We start from the raw sequence: 19738 nt of genomic DNA, 5'->3' as shown, positions 1-19738 counted from the left end.
CTGGTTCTGAATCTAGTTTTTAAGTAAAGCATGTTATTGTCTGGGTATATTGTGGAGACAGATGTTATAGGGATCGTTTGATGACTCTTTATGCTTTCTTCATTTAAACTAACAAGAAAGCGAGTCTATAAACTGACATAATTTTGTCTTGTAACTTTTTAATGATCTTTTAATTTCCTTTTAGCTAACCAATTTTAATTAGAAAAATAATTGATCTCATGTGTCTTAACCTCCTCTCCATTCCTTCCCCATTTGTAACTTTTGATGATAGGCTATATGAAAACTAGAATTTTAAAATAACTGACATTTTGATGACCATTTATAATTTCAACTAAAATTTTAATTTCAACTAAAATTTTAATGGTAACTTGATATTTTAAAGACATTTTTGTACAGTCCTGTCTAATTGATTTTTTAAAGCTCTGTTCTCTTTTTCTTGGTTAGAGTGCAAAAGAATGAGGCCTTCCTGACCTCTGATGTTATGCTCAATCATAGCTATCTGCAGGTTCCTGGGTTTCTTCCATAGTGATTAAGAACAGTTGTGACTGTGTAGTTTAATCATCTGTTTACTTATTGGTCATCTTTTCCACTGTGTGCTATAAGGGCAGGAAATCAATTTTATTCATAATAGTCTGATACTTAAAGTGTGTATGGTATATAATAGACATGCAATAAATATTTGTTGAGTGAAAAAATGCATTTTTATAAGAATTGTATTGAGTTGTTGTAATTTAGTCCATTTAATGTAGACAAATTATGTGGAAATGTATTTTGCAAACAAATTTGGGTGCAAAGTATCTGTTAGCAAAACTAAACATGTTTTTTAAACCTATTGATTTGCTTTACTTTACTTTTCTTTTCTTTCTTTCTTTTTTTTTTTTTTTTTGCAGTTTTTGGCTGGGGCGGGTTCACCACCTCCAGCACCCTACTCCCTTGAGCCACAGGCACCATCCTGCTTGACTATTCTTTATATATTCTTCTTAGCAAAGTATCTTGAGAATGGAAGAAAAAGTATCTAATGTACTCAGCTCTACTATGAAACTAATTTATAGCTTTCATGTGAAAGTTATAACCTAATTATAGCCCAAGAATATGGGGAAAAGGGAGAGGGAGGGGAGGCAAGAGGGCAGGATGGGGGGAGGGAGGGTGATTGGTGGGACACACCTACAGTGCATCTTACAAGGGTACATGTGAAACTTACTAAATGTAGAATATAAATGTCTTTTTTTTTTTTTTTTACTGTTATTTGCATTTATTTTATGTTGCATCTATTCCCGTGCCATAAGTTTTTGTTTCTTCAGTTTCTTCTGGGATATCTTTTTCTTCTGTGCTGCCTGTTCTTCTGGTTTGGGAACAACCTGTTCCTTTTCAGTAAGGATCATCTCAATGTGGCAGAGGGAGCTCATATATGGGTTAATGCAACCATGAGCTCTGTAAGTTCAGTGACGCATCTTGGGTGCTTTGTTCACTTGGATATGCTCAATGACCAGAGAATCTACATCTAAACCCTTAAGTTCAGCATTACTCTCTGCATTTTTAAGCATATGCAGCAAAAATTCAGCACTCTTTTTGGGCCACTGACCCTGTGTCCAGCCCCACTGTTTGGCCTGGGCACACCTACCAACTCCACCACTGTAACGTGGGAACAGTACACATTGTTTCTTTAAGGTGACATCCTTCAGATACTTGGTGGCTTTTCGTATATGCATACCCTTGATAGCCTGGGCAGTTTCATGTGTGTTCTTAAAGTGAACACGAAGATTTGAGCCTCTTGACTTGCATGACTTTGTGGGGTTTTCTGGGTCAAGTGAATAGCAAACCATTTTCACAGATCACCTCAGGCCGCTTAGGGGGGAATATAAATGTCTTAACACAATAACTAAGAAAATGCCAGGAAGGCTATGTCAACCAGTGTGATGAAAATATTTCAAATTGTATATAAATCCAGTGCATGGTGCCCCATGATTGCATTAATGTACACAGCTATGATTTAATAAAATAAATAAAAAAGAGGAATTAATTTGTTAATAAGTTTTTAATTTGGGCATCAAGAACCATTTATAATTTGAAGATATCTTTTTTCTAGAATAATATATTAATTCCATTATAAATTTTTGCATATAACCATCAGTTTTATGAAACTTTATAGGTGGGTGCTTGAACCCATCTGCTAAGAACTTGGGCTAGGAACCCATATGCAACTGTCCAACTTAATTTTTTGATTGGATTTGCAGCCATTTATGATGTTGATAATTCTCATAGAACATGTAAGATGAGTGTCAGATGCAAAGCGAGGCAAATGCAGTCCATTAATTCTTGCCTCCATTCTTTATGAGATTTTTCTATAAATACCCAGATTCTGACTTAAAGAGGGAGTTCTTTTACTGAAAACTCTTTGAGCCTATTGGATTTGTAATCAAAACCACAATTATTGTTAGTTTGTTTTCCATGCATAATTAAAGATAGGAAAAAAATACAAGCCAGTAAAATGAGTAATACAAGGAAATTCTGACACAGCTTCCCTTTGAAGATGGTTTTGCACATTCATTCCTGTCTAGTTCTCTGTTGAAGATTCTTATCTTGGCTGTATAGATGGTTTAGAATTGTCAACCCAAAGGAAAACAAGTAAAGTGGTCTGCCTTTTCTTGGGGAAGCTTCCCAAGAAGGCATTTTTGTCTGGGCCAGATTCTAAGTTAACATGATTTCACCTGTCATGTTGGTGGGTGTTTTTTTTTAATTTAAAATTCCTGTGGTGCATTATGGCTTTTTGGTGCCACATTAGGATTGACATAGTACACCCTGCCCCGAGGAACACTTAGATGTTATTTTCTGGTTGTTGACAACCTAAGGATTTCTTACTTTTTAAATCTGATTAATGGGTAATTCAGAACTATAGTTAGAAAATAGTTCACTTGAGCTATGATGGCTTTGATGGAATTAATGATCAAATATTGCCTAATGCCCAAAGCAGATTCATGAACTGTGCTTAATTTTACATTTCCTTCTCAAAGCCAATTGCTGAACAAAGACTCTTTATGTTGATTAAAGCCAATTAACAAATGAAAATGTAATTTCATTTCTTCTACACCTATAATTGAATTTCATGAGTCTTGTTTGTGTATATAAGGTACCACCTTCATTTACTAAGTACAGTAATTTAGGCATAACACTTTTTACTGAACTTCTGTGGTAGTTAAATCATTTTAATACCATTATTTGGGTCAAAATGTTCTTTCTACAGCCTTTGAGGCATTGACCTCATTGAAGCAGTTGATTTTTCAGTGACCCATTTTGGAGTAATGTAGACACAATGGTACTTCTCTAGAGTTGATCGAAAGGGTTGCATATTTGGTAACTAAGCTTAGTGATCCCAAATGCAAGAGTCTGTTAAGAGCTGGCCATGTATTTGATGATTCTCTCTATTGAGCAGTTTAGTAGTTTGGAAAGTTACTTGATTGGTTGATTTCTTAGTTTTTTTCTTAAATATACCTATATATAAATGATATATGTAAGTAATATATAGACATATCAGACTTATAGTATGTATTTCTGTGTCACATAATTTTGCAAAATTTTACAAAGAGGTGGGCACTATATAGAGAATATTTTGTAAATGTTTTGTAAAATTTTGTAATGAATATTTTGTGAATCAAGGTACATTTGGCAACAATTTCCCATTTTCCCTATGTATGGTGACTTTGTGGGTGACCTATGGGACACACTCTATATAAAGATACACATATATAAAATTAAAGTATACTGTTCCAATCTTTGTACTCATTAATAATTCAATCAACATATATTGACTGCTTTATATAGTTGCTATAGTAGTAGTTGCTGGGGATTCAGTGATGACTGAAACTAGACTAGCCATGTAAGTTTGAGTTCAGTTGGATCCCTTTGAGAGTCAAAGGGAGTACTCTTACTCCAAGTCAGCAGGTGTAAACTGGAATTGTCTCAGGTGATCTGGGATGGATGACCACTCTCATTCAAACCGACATGGTCTCTGTCACAGGTCTCTGCCATTGCAGGTGATGAAGGAGACACAGATGAATCCAATAACCACATAATACATGCCAATTTTTACTGTAAAAACAATGATGAAACAGCATATGGTAAAGAGTTGACCTGGTCATGTGTTAGGGAAGGCTCTCTAGGGAGGTGAAGTTTATGCTGAGATCAGGAAGAAGAATAGGAGTGGAGTAGTGGCTAAGGGAGTATGGTGTGACCAAGGGAGTGGTAGCATAGATATCAGAGCAGAGCCTGGTGTGGAACAAGTCCTGGAAGCTGGGGAGAGACCACACCACACCACACAAAACCTTGACCACCTTAACTGCAGTGGGCAGCCCTTATAGATGGGTGTGGTAGTGTGGGGCTGGAGACCAAAGTAGCCTTGGGGAGAGTGGTTCAATGGCTGTTGCAGCAATCTAACTGACACAGTATGGTGACATAGGTTAGTAACAGGAAAAATGGATAGATTAAAGAGGTATTCAGGAGTAAACATCAACAGGACTTGGAAACAAACTGTTAAGGGGAAATAAAAGGTATTTAATGTTTTTTTTGGTGCCTTCCTATACTTACTGACAGTTTTGTTGCGTCTGGTCAGCCTGTTTTGTAAATAAAAATGGAAGTCTAAGCAGAAACCTCAGAATAGGCAGAGCTAACTTCACTGACTTCTGAGATAGTGCCTCAGTGATTGAGATCGTTTTAGAGAACTCAGAAACTCAAAAATATCTTAATTACATATTTGTGTGGCAGGAAATGGCTCGCAGAGGTGTCCATCCTTTTGACTTCTCTGCCACACATTGGAAGAAGAATTGTCTCGGGCCATGCATTAAAACACTTCAGAAAGCTGATGGGCAAAAAAAAGAAAGGTCCGTCATAATTTTTGTGGTATCTAACACTACAGATGATCAAAAAAGTCCTCATATAATCTGCATGTGTCCCATGAGCTACAAGTTGGATACCCTGAAGGAGGTGCTTGTGGGACAGAGTACAGCTTTTTGAATTTATATGCAAGAGTTCAACTGTGGTCTGATCTCAGCCAGTGTGGCTGTGTCATTGATTTCTTATCCTGATCTTCCCCAATTAGCCTCGTGGGCAGCACAACTAAGGTATCATTTAGGATGCCAGAATAATAATTTTCTAATAATACCCTAGTGCACTGAAGGGGTTAAGGTAGGGTTCTCCAGAGGCTTTATCTATGATCAGGGTGCACCTTAGACATTGGGCCCAACTGGTTTATTCCATGACTCTTTTGTAAGGCTGTTGCTCATATGTAAGTGTGATGTAATGGAGCTTATGAATTAAAAATAAAAACCCAATTGGTCACGTGAGTGTGTATCGGTACCAATGAACTAAGAATATATCTCTCTTTGTAAAACATAATGTCTTAGAAATGTGGGTAGAAGACCTTGGCTTTCCCACAAGGCAGAGCATCAGCTTCACAATGGTATTCAAATGCAAATGTCTGCCAAATGATGAACTGTCATGGTTTGCTTTTTTAATGGGCTCTAGATTTTTTTTTTTTTTATTAAATCATAGCTGTGTACATTAATGCAATCATAGGGCACCATACACTGGTTTTATATACAATTTGAAATATTTTCATCAAACTGGTCAACATAGCTTTCCTGGCATTTTCTTAGTTATTGTGTTAAAGACATTTATATTCTACATTTACTAAGTTTCACTTGTACCCTTGTAAGATGCACCGTAGTTGTGATCCCACCAATTACCCCTATTTTATTCATTCTACCTTATTGCTTATGTAGCTTTTTAGCAATAGTTGAATAGACCTATCTTGACTCATCTTGCAGTCTTAGCTCAGATACTGAACTAACAACATCAAAATTTAAATTAACAAACAACATTCTGCTTACTCTTTTAGAATCAACTATCAATTTTATGGCATTCTAAAATTCTTCAGATGGTATCTCAAACATTCTTCCAAAAATATTGTTTTAACTAAAGAGACTCTTTGATGGATTTCTTGTCACCTCTTTTGTCTCACTCTTTAATCTTGACAAATCAAGGAAATTTCTACTCCAGTTTATAGGTAGGTATTCAGTTTCCATTAGCACTCTTTTTTTGCTTGAATGGAGGTGAGGAAGGATATTGTTAGAAATTTCATTTTCACCTGCCTTCTCTTTCCTTTTCAGTGTTCTTTTATGTGTTCTAAGCTGACTGTCCATTTTAAGCAGGCTCATCTGTCTTTGGTCTTTTATCCTGAGCCTGTCAGTGACTGGCCAGAAGAACTAGATGTTATTTTTCAAAACCTTATTACAGATTTTGGTATTTTGGTATTGAAAACCACCAAGCCCGGTGTCCAGTGATGATTTCAGTGGTTTTGATTACTGCTTGCCAATTCATTCCTTTACCAAGCGTTGAGTCACGTTTTATGTTAAATGTGGTTAAATTTTTCCATTCAGTTCTTAAAACCTTTCACACTGAATTGCATATGTGGCTGTAGTTCAAACTGTGTTTGCTTTAAGCTGAGTTCTTGGATTGTTGTTCTACTGTGAGCTTGGAGATTCCAAAGCTTTATTTGATGGCAGTGTGATCAGCATTTGAAATTAAATAACAGAGCTAGCGTTCAGATTAACTTTTTAACATACTGGTTTTGATGGTTCATCGAAAGATCAGTTTTATTTAACTCCCCGAAAAGACATTTAATGTCAACATCATCTGTATGATAGGTAGGGTACTTGTGTCACACTATAAGTCTATTAGTCTTTCTTAGCTTAGAAATCCTTATTGGTGACATGGAAATAACAATTCCCACTTCTCAGGGCAGCGTGAGGGATGGATGAGGTCATTCCTTCATTTGTTCATTCAGTATCTGCAACCTTCAAGGCACCATACTAGGTACTGGGAATATAATAGAATAAAACCAAGTTCTTACCCTCATGGAGCTTATCTACTTGATATTTGTACAGCACATTATAGGTGAGAAACAAATGGTAGCTTTAATTGTCACTGCCCCTCACCATGCACACCTACTCTGTGAGTCTAGCCTCTCCTTGCAGTCTTCCTCAGCTCACACAAGGCAATCAGCAGCCTCTCCCATCCCTTTCTTGTGGGCCTATGCTATGTGGTGAGGTGTCGTTAGTAAAATTTGGCTAAAACTTGCAATCTAATCTATGTCGCTAGATGATTTCACAACTTTCTTTATTTTGACTTGGAATCAAAAATGTTGAAGAAATTCTGTAGCTATATTGTACACGTTAACTTAAAGTTCTAAAGCAGTGGTTCTCAACTCCTACTGCACATTGGGATGTGGGGAAACCACCGTCAGAGAGTCAGGATTGCTCCCAGGTGGGATATGGTATTTTCTTTCTTTTTATTTTTTGAGACAGTCTCACTCTGTTGCCCAGGCTAGAGTGCCATGACATCATCATAGCTCACAGCAACTTCAGACTACTGGGCTCCAGTGATCCTCCTGCCTCAGGCTCCCGAGTAGCTGGAACTACAGGCAAGTGCTACCAGGCCTGGCTGATTTTTCTATTTTTAGTAGAAAGGGGTTATTCTCTTGCTGAGCTTGGTCTCAAATGCATGTGCTCAAGTGAGCCTCTTCCCTCAACCTCCCAGAATGCTAGGATTATCGGTAGTGGTATTTTTAAAAAAGCTCCTAAGGCAATTCTGTTCGGCGGCTAGGCTTGATACTCATGGAAGTATTTTTACAAGTATTTACATGTTATGGTTAATGGTAGATTTACTATTCACATATCAAGGGACATAGCTTAATATGAGAGAAGAGCTATCCCATTAGCTATGGATTGGCCAATTTTGATGATAGATTTAAGAAAAAAATATTTCTTCAGAGAACCCCAGTGCATCTATGTCACCTTAGCTAAGTCATTTTTCCGTGTAGACATCAGTGTTCTCAAGCATAAAGTAAAAGGTTTGGGTAAGTGCAGTGAGGGTGCCCTGCCAGCTATTCCACAATGTACTGATTTGATGCTCCAGCATATGAGTTATGTACCTGTTTGGTTTCCTAGCCTGCTGTCTGCTTCTCTTCTTTCCCCATGGCTGATCAAGCCAGTGGTGGACACTCAGCCAAAGCCTGCCAGATCATCACCTGGCCAACACACAGCTAACTCACCTTTGAGAGCGTGTGAATAATAATACAAATGTATCATCCAGGAAGCATAGGCCCTCAAGGAAGGGATGGGAGAGCCTGCACATTGCCTTGGACCCTGTGTGAGCTGAGGAAGACTGCAAGGAGAGGCTAGACTCATGGAGTAGGTGTGCGTGGTGAGGTGCAGATCCCACGGGGATGACGCTAGATGGCCAGTGAGATAGCGAGAGGGTGAGGAGAGCTGTGTCTCTGTTCTGGTTCCAGTTCCAGTCCCGAGGGGCCAGCTGTATTTAATTCCTGTCCTTGGGCAATGGTGAGATTTCTTGCTGTTTCCTTATCGGCTCTCCTTTCCTGTTCTTCCTTCAGTGGGTGTCTGTCCTTTTGCAACTTCAAATGCCTTGAGTTGTCGGAACATTAGATTAGTTGAAACTTTTCAGTAACCTTTGGGGCAGTACTAAAAATAGAAATGGGGTAAGGAGAAATAAGTAAAATTTGGTGATGTTGTGGAAAAACTTAAGATGGGATGTTACAGTATTAGTTCTGTCCCAAAATAGCTCTGTGACCTTATCCAAGGTGCTTGACACTACCAGGCTTTGTCTAAAATGGGAATGGTGTAATCTCATAGGCATGGTGTAATAATAAAACAAATAGATTATAGTTGTACAAATGCTTTGAAAGGGTAAAAAGGCATGTCAATGAGGGGATCACCTTGTTGGCAGATATTTTGAAAACAGGGGTTTTGGGATATCTGCTGTCAGAGACAGATATAGTAGAGAAGAGAAATTTAGTTATAAAATATGCCTAAGGGGTCGTCATGTTTTAAAGAGTTCCTTTAATTCTAAACTATTTCTTTCCTTCTGTCAACTTTTAATTTTCACAGCTTGTTTTTTCTCCCAATGGTTATTATTTCATGCTCAGAATTTGTAATTATTTTCTGCCTAAATTGTCTCAGCGATTTTCAAAATATCTATCTATATATTTAGATATGGTTCTTTTTTTTCATGAGGTTCTGTAGCAACTGTGGGTGACAGAGTTCTGTGTGTTATGAATTAGTGATAAAGTTATTGTTTCCTTTCTTTGTATTCAGTGAAGAGCCAACATTGGTGCATGCATGTAAGTGGTTTGGTTGGTTGGCCTTCCTGTCCTCAGTTGGCACTTCCTAAAATCATTTATTTCTTTTGTCTCTCAGTGGATTGACCAGACAATGGGAAAGGCTAACGACTGGAACAGCGTGGGTGTCAAGAGTTCAAGACTGAGGTTGCAGCAAATGTGCTTAGTATTTGGACACCATTAAACCTGACACAGACAAGGTTCTCTCATTTTGGATGTCACTCTTGAAGATAACTTCTCACAGATAGTCAGGTAGCTAAGGAAAGATAAGGTAAAATCAAAGGGAGATGGGATCTGTCCGTGGGTAGAACGTGTACAACAGCTTTCCTGTCTTTTGCTTCCTTTATGCATTTGTATCAAGGGGAATAATTCTCCCTTCTGGAAGTGCTGTGATACTTCCCAGTACATTTGGGTGTTAACATCAGGGTTCCCTTACTTGGAGCCACTTACAAATTCAGTTTCTGTGACAGGCAAAAAAGTAAGAGGACTTTTGGTAGTTTCTATTGCTGGAAAGAGCTCAGGCCAAGTTTCCTTGCATTCCAGGTGGGTTTGCATTGGTTTAGTGGAAAACGAAGCTCCACTAATGCTGCTTGTACATCTGACATTGGATCACAGGTCTCTGGAATCATTAGAAGCTTTTCTGGAGTTACCCAGCTCCCAGTATTTGAGATTTCCTTAACAGTTGTAAAGTCCATCATTTTCAGTGAAGTATGAATGGAAGATGCAATACTGTTCTTTTTAACAACTTACTGATAGGCAGATTAACATTTATAGAATTAAGTTCAGTGGAAAATCAGTTATCCTTAAAGGGTGACTTATTTTTTGATTGGTGTTATACACAAAAAGTGAGACTACTTAAGGATAAAATTCTGAAAGAGGTTTAAGTAGGCACTGAAAGAGGCTAATCAGTAAGGACAACAGAAATGTAGCAGAAGGTAACTAGGTATTTAAGTGTCCCCAGAAGATATTAGGTGCTTATCAACAATATGATTGATTCATCATCGATTTGTCTGACCTTCACTTTGTGGGATAAATGTGGTATGGTTGGCTCATGGAAGCTGGGAAAAGCATTACGTATCATTGGACAGGTGACAGTGTGGATGGGCATGTCACTGTGTGGACGGGTAGTTTCTTGGTCTCCTCCTCCTCCTCCTCCTCCTCCTCCTCTCACATAGGCTGGTATGAGGTGGTATGATCATAGCTTATTATAACCTTAAACTTTGGGCTCAAGTAATCTTCCTGGCTTAGCCTCCCAAGTAGTTGGGACTGTAGGCACACCACCATGTTTTTACTTTTTATAGATCCCTATGTTGCCCAGGCTGGTGTTGAACTCTTGGCTTCAAGCAATCCTCCTGCCTTAGCCTCCCAAAGTGCTGGGATAATAGGCTTGAGCCACTGTGCCTAGCTGATTTCTTTCTTAAAGAATCAATTCTCTGAAGACTTTTGATCATCTTCCCAAATGTGATGAGTTCACAGTGTCTGGCGAACTAGCCTTATGGTATATTTTATAAGGTGTAAGTTAAATATTGAGTCATTTGTTTATTCATTTAATAAGTCTTATCTCATTTAAAAATTATAACCTGTTGACTTTACTGCCTTTAAAAAAATGTGGTCTCAAATTTTAGTATCTTTGTATACCAAAGGATGTGCCAGTTGTTACACGTAGAAACAGGTGAAAGTTTCCAGATACCATCTTTCAGCAGAGTCACATGGGAATTCACTTAATTCTCACAGCAACAATATATAGTAACATACAAAAAGTGTTCCTAATTAAGAAAGCTCACTAGAACTTTGGTGTTCAGGATTTTTTATTATTGTTGAGACACAGTCCTAAGTGGAGTGTAGAACCCTGGGTAGAGTGCAGAAGTGTCATCAGAGCTCATTGCAACCTCAGACTTGTGGGCTCCGGGGATCCTCCTGCCTCAGCCTCCTGAGTAACTGGCACTACAGGATTGTATCACATCACCTCATTGTTTGTTATCTATTTTTATATTTCGTAGAGATGGGTCCTTGTTCTTGCTCAGGCAAGTCTCAGGCAACTTCTGAGCTCAATCAATCCTTCTGCCTCAGCCTCTCAGAGTGCTAGGATTATAGACACAAGTCACTGCACCCAGCTAGTGTTCAGGGTTTTTATTGGAGATCACATAGTGTTTCTGTGACTGATCTCAGCTACTTACACTTCAGTTCCTCCTCTTCCTCTGAGTAAAATCAAGCATTTTCCATAAATTGCATAGTGAGGGTAAACTTTTTTTTGGTAAAATGGAAACTGGTATAGCATGGCCCAAGGCCTCAGGTATATAAAAGCAGATGTTAACTATAAATACAGTGGGGCTCAAGGCCTCAGGCATACAAAAACAGATGATTATCATAAACACAGTGTGGCTAAGACTTCAGACATACAAAAATGCTCTTTATCAAGCAGAATATTCCAAGGTTCAGAGGTTATCTCCTACGAACCAATAAAGGCCAGTCCTAAAGGTAGGGCTTTCTTTGGAATTTGCACAGTTTTAGCAATGCAGCCCTCCTGAGTTAATCCCTTTTCTACCCACTTGTCTAGTAATGCGGTTGATCTTTGAAGAACACAGGTTTGAACTGCTTTGTCTCTGCCACCCCTGGGACAGCAAGACCAGCCCTTTTCCTCCTCTTCCTCAGCCTACAACCATGAAGGTGATGAGGATGAAGACTTTTATTATGGTTCACTTCCACTTAATGAATAGTAAATATATTTTCTCTCCTTTATGATTTTCTTAATAACATTTTCTTCTAGCTTACTTTATTGTAAGAATATGGTTTATTACATATATACATACATATATATATGTATCAATAAGGCTATTGGTCTATTAGTGGTTTCGTTTTAGGGGAGTCAAAAGTTATGTGTGGGCTGGGTGTGATGGCTCACACATGTAATCCTAGTACTTTGGGAGGCCAAGGTAGGAGGAGTTTTTGAGGCCAGGAGTTCAAGACAACTCTGAGCAAGAGCAAGAACCTGCCTCTACAAGGAATAGAGAAATTAGCCGGGTGTGGTGGTGGGTACCCATAGTCCCAGCTACTTGGGAAACTGAGGCAGGAGGATCACTTGAGCCCAGGAGTTTGATTACAATGAACTATGATGACACCACTGCACTCTTCCCAGTGCAACAAAGAAAGACTGTTTCAAAAAAAAAAAAAGTTCATGCATAGTTTTTTTTTTTTTTTTTTACAAGGCAAAACAACATAATGGCAGGTTTATTGTAATAATGGGAAATGAGGATTATATTTGGGATGATATAAGGTCCTGGGAACCTTCTTGCTCTGTTAATTTGAGCTCGTTTCTGTGTGTGATGGAGGATTCTGTGTAACTTGAAATGTTCGCTTCCTTCTGTTCATTTCTCGGGCTCCTTTTCATCCAGCAGCTTGGGTTACCTTGAATTAAATTGGTTTATGGCATGCCGTTTTCGGTAAAACTCTGTGAAAGGAATGGTCACATAACTCAAAAAGGTTTGCCCTTGGAGTGATTTAGTCATGCTGGATGATAGCTGAGGAAGCTTATTGACTTTGAGCTCCCTTTGGAATCATGTGTAGTTTTGACTGTGTGGGAGTGGAGGAGGACCTGTGCCTTGTTCAAAGATCAACTGTAATTTTTGGCTGCTAGTCATTGTGAATGTCGTGTTTGATATCTCTGGACTTTGTTGTCTTCCTTTAAGGAGTGTTGAATTTTGTCTTTGTAGGCAGTTCAATTATTTGGGAATCAGTTTGATTCTTTGGTAGTTTGTTTTTAAACTTTCTGGACCTAGTACTTTGGGAGGCCAAGGTAGGAGGAGTTTTTGAGGCCAGGAGTTCAAGACAACTCTGAGCAAGAGCAAGAACCTGCCTCTACAAAGAATAGAGAAATTAGCCAGGTGTGGTGGTGGGTACCCATAGTCCCAGCTACTTGGGAAACTGAGGCAGGAGGATCACTTGAGCCCAGAAGTTTGATTACAATGAACTATGATGACACCACTGCACTCTTTTCAATTGGTTTTCTCTAAGAGGATCTTAGGTACACTGCAAAAATTTTTAAAGATCATTAATTAATTTTCTTTTTCTTTCCTTCTTTATTTCTTTTTTTTTTTCTGGAGAATGATTCTCTGTCACCCTGGGTAGAGTACTGTGGTGTCATCATAGCTCACAGAAACCTCAAACTCTTGGGCTTGAGCAATTCTTCTGCCTCAGCCTCCCGAGTAGCTGTGACTATAGGCGCCCACACCCGGCTAGTTTTTCTGTTTTTAGTAGAAATGGGGTCTTGCTCTTGCTCAGTGGAACTCCACAACTCTACAACTTTATTGTAAGAATATGGTTTATTATATGTATACATACATGTGTGTATATGAATTGATTGACTGTTTATATCATCAGTAAGGCTATTGGTCAATAGCAGGCTATTAGCGGTTACGTTTTAGGAGCACAAGCAATCCACGCTCCTTAGCCTCCTGGAGTGCTGTGATTACAGGCATGAACCATGACACCTGGCCTAATTAAATTACTTTCAAAAGAAGTTGAAAGCACAGTAAGTATATTCTTTTTTTACTCTTTTTTTTTTTTTTTGTCAATATCATTTAAGTGTGCTGTGGAAGTTTAACTATACGTTCAAGTGTGCTATGAGATAAAAAAGGTACTGATGATCTAGTAGTCTTAATTGTTTTAATTTAGCCCCATTCCCAAGATGTAGCCTTTCTTTGGTCTCTACTCAATGCTCCAGATACTTAATGTAAGTCTCTCTGCTATTGTGGGTCAGAACTGGCATGTTTCCCAGCCGTTTGTCAGCCCTGAAAGTTGTCAGCCCCTGAGCTTACAGCTTCTCTTTTAGAGATGTTCTTTTCCTGGTACTCATTCTTTCTCTAGGAATTTTCATTTCCATGGTCATGAAGTTTTACCCTCCGCAAATGTGTACTGCTATTCAGCCAAAGACTCAAGGAGACCCCTGTGAAGATTTCAAGATCTCTTCGCTTAGCCCCTTCCCTTCTTGTACTCTGGCCAACATACTCCAACCACCTCCTTTTTCTCAAATTCTAATTTTTTTCTTCTCAACTCATTGAAACTTTTGTGCTTTGTTCAGGGACTTACTCTCTCTGCCTCATTATTTTCTGGAAGGTATTTCCAGGCAGAAAACTTAAATGATCAAGCCATTTACCTCGTTTGTTTCTCTTCCTTTGGTAATCACAGTGATAAAATGCCTGATGGTGTTTAATAACGGAAAACTGCTATTTTATTTATTTTGGTTTAGTTGTCTGGTTAACTATAGTGGGAGAAATAATCTGGTACCAGTTACTCTGCATGGCAGGAATGAAATTCATTGTAACAATTTTCATGGAATAGTTAAGAGTTGGAGAATCAGACAGCTGGGGTTCAAGTTTGGTCTCTAGCATTTGGCATCTTTTGAACTTTGGCAGTTAGTTACCATCTGTTTGACCTAGCTACCTTGTCTGTAAAATAGGCACAATGATATCTAATTCATAGGGTTTTATATAAATGATTTCTGATAGTGCAAGTAAAATGCTCACTGTGGGTCCTGACAAATGTAAAGCTCATTTGGTGACGATGATGGTGACGATAATGGTGGTCGTATTTGGCTGTCTGTATTTTCACAAGTGAGAATGTTATGCAGAAAAGAGTGCTTTTCTCATGTTAGAAGAGTCAAGGTACTGCAGATTTTGTGGCAGTTAATTGTCAGCAGTGTGACAGGATCAAGGAGAGAGTAGACATTTTCTCTTCACTGCTTGCAGAACTGTCAGAGAAGTTAGAGAAAAAGCCATTGATGACTTGTGGGCCTGGTAGCCGGAAGAGCTGATGCTTGCTCTTAAAACTATTCATATGACCTTAAGGAATACAAAGCTTCTGAAGGCTGTATTCAAAACGCCTTTAAAAACGAACCTGATTATATTCTTAATGCTTCTACATTCTTTGTGGTCTTTGGATATATCTGAAATGTTTTATAATTTCAATAACCTAACTTACCCCTAATGAATATTACTTTTTAAAATATTGAATTAAACATGCAAGGTATAGTATGATATATATCATAAGTCCCACTGAGGTAAGTTCTAAAATTGTAGGTATTCTTTTTTTTTTTTTTGAGACAGTCTCACTCACTCTGTTGCTCCATGTAGAGTACCATGGCATCATAGCTCACTGCAACCTCAAATTCCTGGGCTCATGTGACCCTCCTGCCTTATCCTCCTGAGTATCTGGGACTACAGGCCTCCTCCACAAGGCTGGGCTACTTTTTCTATTTTGTTAGTAGAAATAGGGTCTTGCTCTTGCTCAGGCTAGTCTTGAACTCATGAGCTCAAGCAATCCACTTGCCTTGGCCTCCTGATGTGCTAGGATTACAGGCATGAGCCACCCTGCCCAGCCTAATATGTAGATACTCTTGATGGATGTGTACGTATGAAAAACTTGGTTTGGAAAGAAAACATGCACTTCAGGAAAGCAGTTCTTTCCTGAGGCAAGAGATGGAAGGGAGAACAGTCTTAAATTGAATTCTTGGTATTTTATTTCTGAAAAGGATTGAATTAGATATTCTAAATAGCATTTTAAAATCTGAATGGTGTATGCATAGATGAGTATTTGTTGTATTCATCTCTGTATTTTTGTATATGTTTAATATACATCTTAAAAACAAGAGTAATAGCAATAATGTACAAGTTGGAGATGGAATGAAAACTTTTGGCTTTAGGGGCTTGGCTCATGTTATGTCAATATCAAGGCTTTCAGGGTTATTTTCAGAGATGTTGCTATATTATCCTATGTTGTGCCTTACTCTGGGACAACTTCACAATATAAAGTTTTGCTTATGGGTCAAAAACACACCTCCTTCTGTACGTATATTTGCAGTAGTTGTTAGGATAAAACTTGTCTGGTAGTCCACCTACACATCTCCTTCTGTACGCATATTTGCAGTGGTTGTTGTTAGGATAAAACTTGTCTGGTAGTCTACCTACGTATGAAGTTTGGAACTTGGGAACCAGGGATTTTTTTCCTGTGCTCTCTGTGTGATCTGCTCTCCTTTGAGCAGGTCAAAGCTCTTAGATACCTTCTCAAAGTCCGTACAACTTCAGGGGAAGTAGGAAGCCCTCCCCTTTCCTCCTGGTTGCTCTTTCCACCATGCTCTCTTCTGTCTTTTTGTCGTCCAGCCTTATTTGATTTATTTGACTTTTCTTCTTGTCCCGTTTCCTGTTAGGCATCCTGCTGGTTCCCGAGCTTTCATATTAGGTGTGGTTCACCTGTTACTGCCTCTTTCTTGCCACAGTTATTCTAGCAACCCTTTTTCATCCCTCAAATCCTAGTTTCAGCATGCCACTGGAGCCATATGGATTCCATTACAATATGCTTTCCGTAAGTCCCCAGTATTAATGCTCATATCCTTACTATTTTCACCTACTCATCTTTCCAGTCTACGTTTTAAGCTCTGTTATGGAGAAGCCATGTTTATTTCCATTTCCCTAGTGCCCTGTGCAGCCCTTACAACATAAGCACCAAATAAATATTTTTTAGATAAATACATGGGTAAACTACAGTTTGGGCTTTTGACTTAATATAGTTGCTAGATATTTAAAAATTTTAATGGAGGCTGGGTGTAGTGGCTCATGCCTGTAATCTTAGCACTCTTGGAGGCTAAGGTGTGTAGATTGCTTGAGCTCAGGAGTTCTAGAACAGCCTGAGCAAGAAGGAGACCCCATCTCTACAAAAAAAAGAAAAAAAAAGTAGGAAAACTAGGTAGGCACAGGCATAGGGGCAGGCACCTGGAGTCTCAGCTACTTGGGAGGCTGAGGCAAGAGGATTGCTTGAACCCAGAAGTTCGAGGTTGCCACAAGCTATGATACCAGGATACTATACCCAGGGTGATAGAGTAAGACTCTTTCTCAAAAACAAAAAAATTAAATTAAAGAAAAATAAAAATTTTAATGGAAAATACTGGATTTAAATATAACTTTTATGATTATTTTCATAAAAATGTTTAGAGGATTTGGAGTCAAAGGTGTATTTTTAAATCAAAGAAATGTTTACTCACCCGGGAAATAAAGTAAGATTTCATGAACATTAACAGGTTAATTTTCTTCTTTAAATTAACTAAATTTTTTTGTTACAAATAGTACATGTGTATAGGAAAAAATCACAGAGGACTGAAGTGTTTGAAATGAAAAGCAGTAATCATATGCCTCACTCTTCCTCAATCCTATCCAGCTAATAGGTTAAAATTTCAATAAGATTTATCTTTAATAAGAAAAATGTACATATGTATATCAGAATAATATAATGATTTAAGAAAAGCAACTACAGATATTGAATTTTAGTAGGATTAAAAATAAAGGTTCACACAAAAGGGCCTTTTTAAAGTCATGATTTGTTTTTTCAAAATGCCACCTAAATAAGAGTACAGTGATGACTTTAGTATTAGCTTTTTTTTCCTGTAACTTTCTTCCTCAAAGGCTCATCCTTAAAAAAGTTTTGCTTTTTCCCCCTCTCTTTCCAAAGACAGGATCTCAAAAATGATACTAAATTAAGCCCCGCTAAATGTCCAGATGCAGCACCTTGGAAAACTGAGGTTCAGAAGTTCAGAAGTTCAGAATATGGAACTGCTTAAGCTAGGAGAATCTTGCTGTGTTTGCATGTCTTGTGCTGAAAGCTGGTAGCCTCTTTCAGCTGGACATTGTTCCATAACAGATGGCCCCAAGCCCAAGTGTGAACTTGTCCAAGAAATTGAAACACTTCTCAGAATATCTTTTCCTGCTAACAGCCATGTCATTGCAGCTAGAACTTTCTGGGTTAGAAGGGCGAACACAAAGAAACTTAAAAGAAGTCTTTAGAGCCCTGTAGTCCAATACGGTAGCATTGGCCACGTTGGACTGTGGCCCAGACTGAGATGTGTCGTATGTGTAAAATGCACACCAGATTTTCTGGATTTAGTATTAAAAAAGAAGTATAGTATCTTGCTAATCATTTTTAATATGGAGTAATGTAGAGTAGTGTTTACAAGATAACAAGATTTTATTTTTACCTGCATCATTTTGTTTTTCTTTTTAATATACCTATGAGGAATTTATCTATATCCATATATATGATTCATTTATGTATATATTCACTACATATATATGTATATCGTTCATTTTTTATTTTTACTGGACAGTGTTGCTTTAGGGAGAATCATTCCCAGGAATGCACTTGGGCCTTTGTCAAATTACACTTTTATGTGACTATTTGTTATGAAATACATCACCTCAGATACAGAATCAAAACCCAGGAATTTCTAAACTTATTTCTCAGTAGCTTACAGTTTAAATGTAGCAATGGAAATAAGAGTAGGATTTTTTTCCCATTATGAAAGAAATTTCTAGAAACTAAGAACATTGCAGAGCTTAAATTCATTCTCATTGTTTTATTTTTAAACTATTTTAAGTTTCTGCCAGGATAAAAATGTTCAGTCCCTTTTGGGTTCTGATGGCCTGGTAAAACTTCTTTGTAAACTCAGGGGATGTGATAGAATTGGCACAGGAGAAAATTAATTTGGTTGGGATCCACGAATGGAATGGAGGTGATGTGCAAGGCTTGCAGAATCTGTTGTAATCCATCATTGTAGAATTTTTGCTGTGACGCTCGACTGCCCAACACCCCTCACTATGGGCAGCATTATGTCAAGATACCTTCCTGTAGCAGTGGTTCTCAACCTTCCTAATGCCACGACCCTTTAATACAGTTCCTCATGTTCTGTTGACCCCCAACCAGAAAATTATTTTCATTGCTATTTCATAACTGTAATTTTGCTACTATTATGAATCATAATGTAAATATCTGATATGCAGGATGGTCTTAGGTGACCTTATGAAAGGGTCGTTTGACCCCCCAAAGGGGTTGGGACCCACAGATTGAGAACTGCTGTTCCTATAGTACAGTGTTTTCAATCTTTTTTTTTTTTTTTTTTTCCAATCTCACAGCACGCTTGACCCTATAGTTAAACTTCCAGGGCATACTTAAATTATGTTGATAAAAAAAAAAAAAAGTAAAAAATAGAATATACTTACTGTGCTTTGAACTTGTTTAAAAAATAATTTAATTAATGATCTTTAAAAATTTTCATGGCACACCTAAGATCCTCTCATAGAGTGCACGTGTGTTTGTTCTGGAAAAAAGTTAAACGAGGTTTTCCATAACTTTTTTTTCCATCAGCCTAGTTGTAGGATATTTTCCAACCCACATTTTCCTATAATTTGAGCTCAAAACTCATAGCAGTGAGGCCCTTTATTGTCAAAGGTGAGTCAAAACCAGGAACCCGTTAGTTCTGTTTGTCACATGATGCTGGATGTTATAAAGTAATAATTGCAAGGAGTTCATTTTTTTCCCCCTGTAATCGTCAGACTTTTAGCTGCTTCCCTTCCTTACCATTGCTAGAGCAAGGAATTCAGAAGTGTAGGTCGGATGCTCTGTGTAGAAAATGCATTTGGGAGCGTACACATGAAATGGGTTATAAATAGTATCTGCCCTGACAATGCTGGAATTTTCTCAGCTTCTAGAGACATTGAAGTCTTTGTT

General features: G+C 38.1%; 1 protein-coding gene across 9 annotated transcripts in view; it reads left to right on the top strand.

Moving 5' to 3' along the window:
• The window catches only part of MITF (melanocyte inducing transcription factor), a 224148-nt gene that overhangs the window by 60446 nt on the left and 143964 nt on the right, over positions 1 to 19738 (top strand). Inside the window, exon 1 of one of the 9 annotated variants that reach the window (XM_053599537.1) lies at positions 9407 to 9442. The exons of 7 other annotated variants lie outside the window; for them this stretch is intronic. The gene's annotated coding sequence lies outside the window, so the exon portion shown is untranslated. Of the gene's footprint in view, positions 1 to 9406; positions 9462 to 19738 lie in introns of those variants that run through there. One more of the 9 variants, XM_053599534.1, reaches the window with a different exon arrangement.

Source organism: Nycticebus coucang, chromosome 8, assembly GCF_027406575.1.
Source record: "Nycticebus coucang isolate mNycCou1 chromosome 8, mNycCou1.pri, whole genome shotgun sequence".
NCBI classification, from domain to species: Eukaryota; Metazoa; Chordata; class Mammalia; order Primates; family Lorisidae; genus Nycticebus; species Nycticebus coucang.
This window is presented reverse-complemented; position numbering and strand designations above follow the sequence as displayed.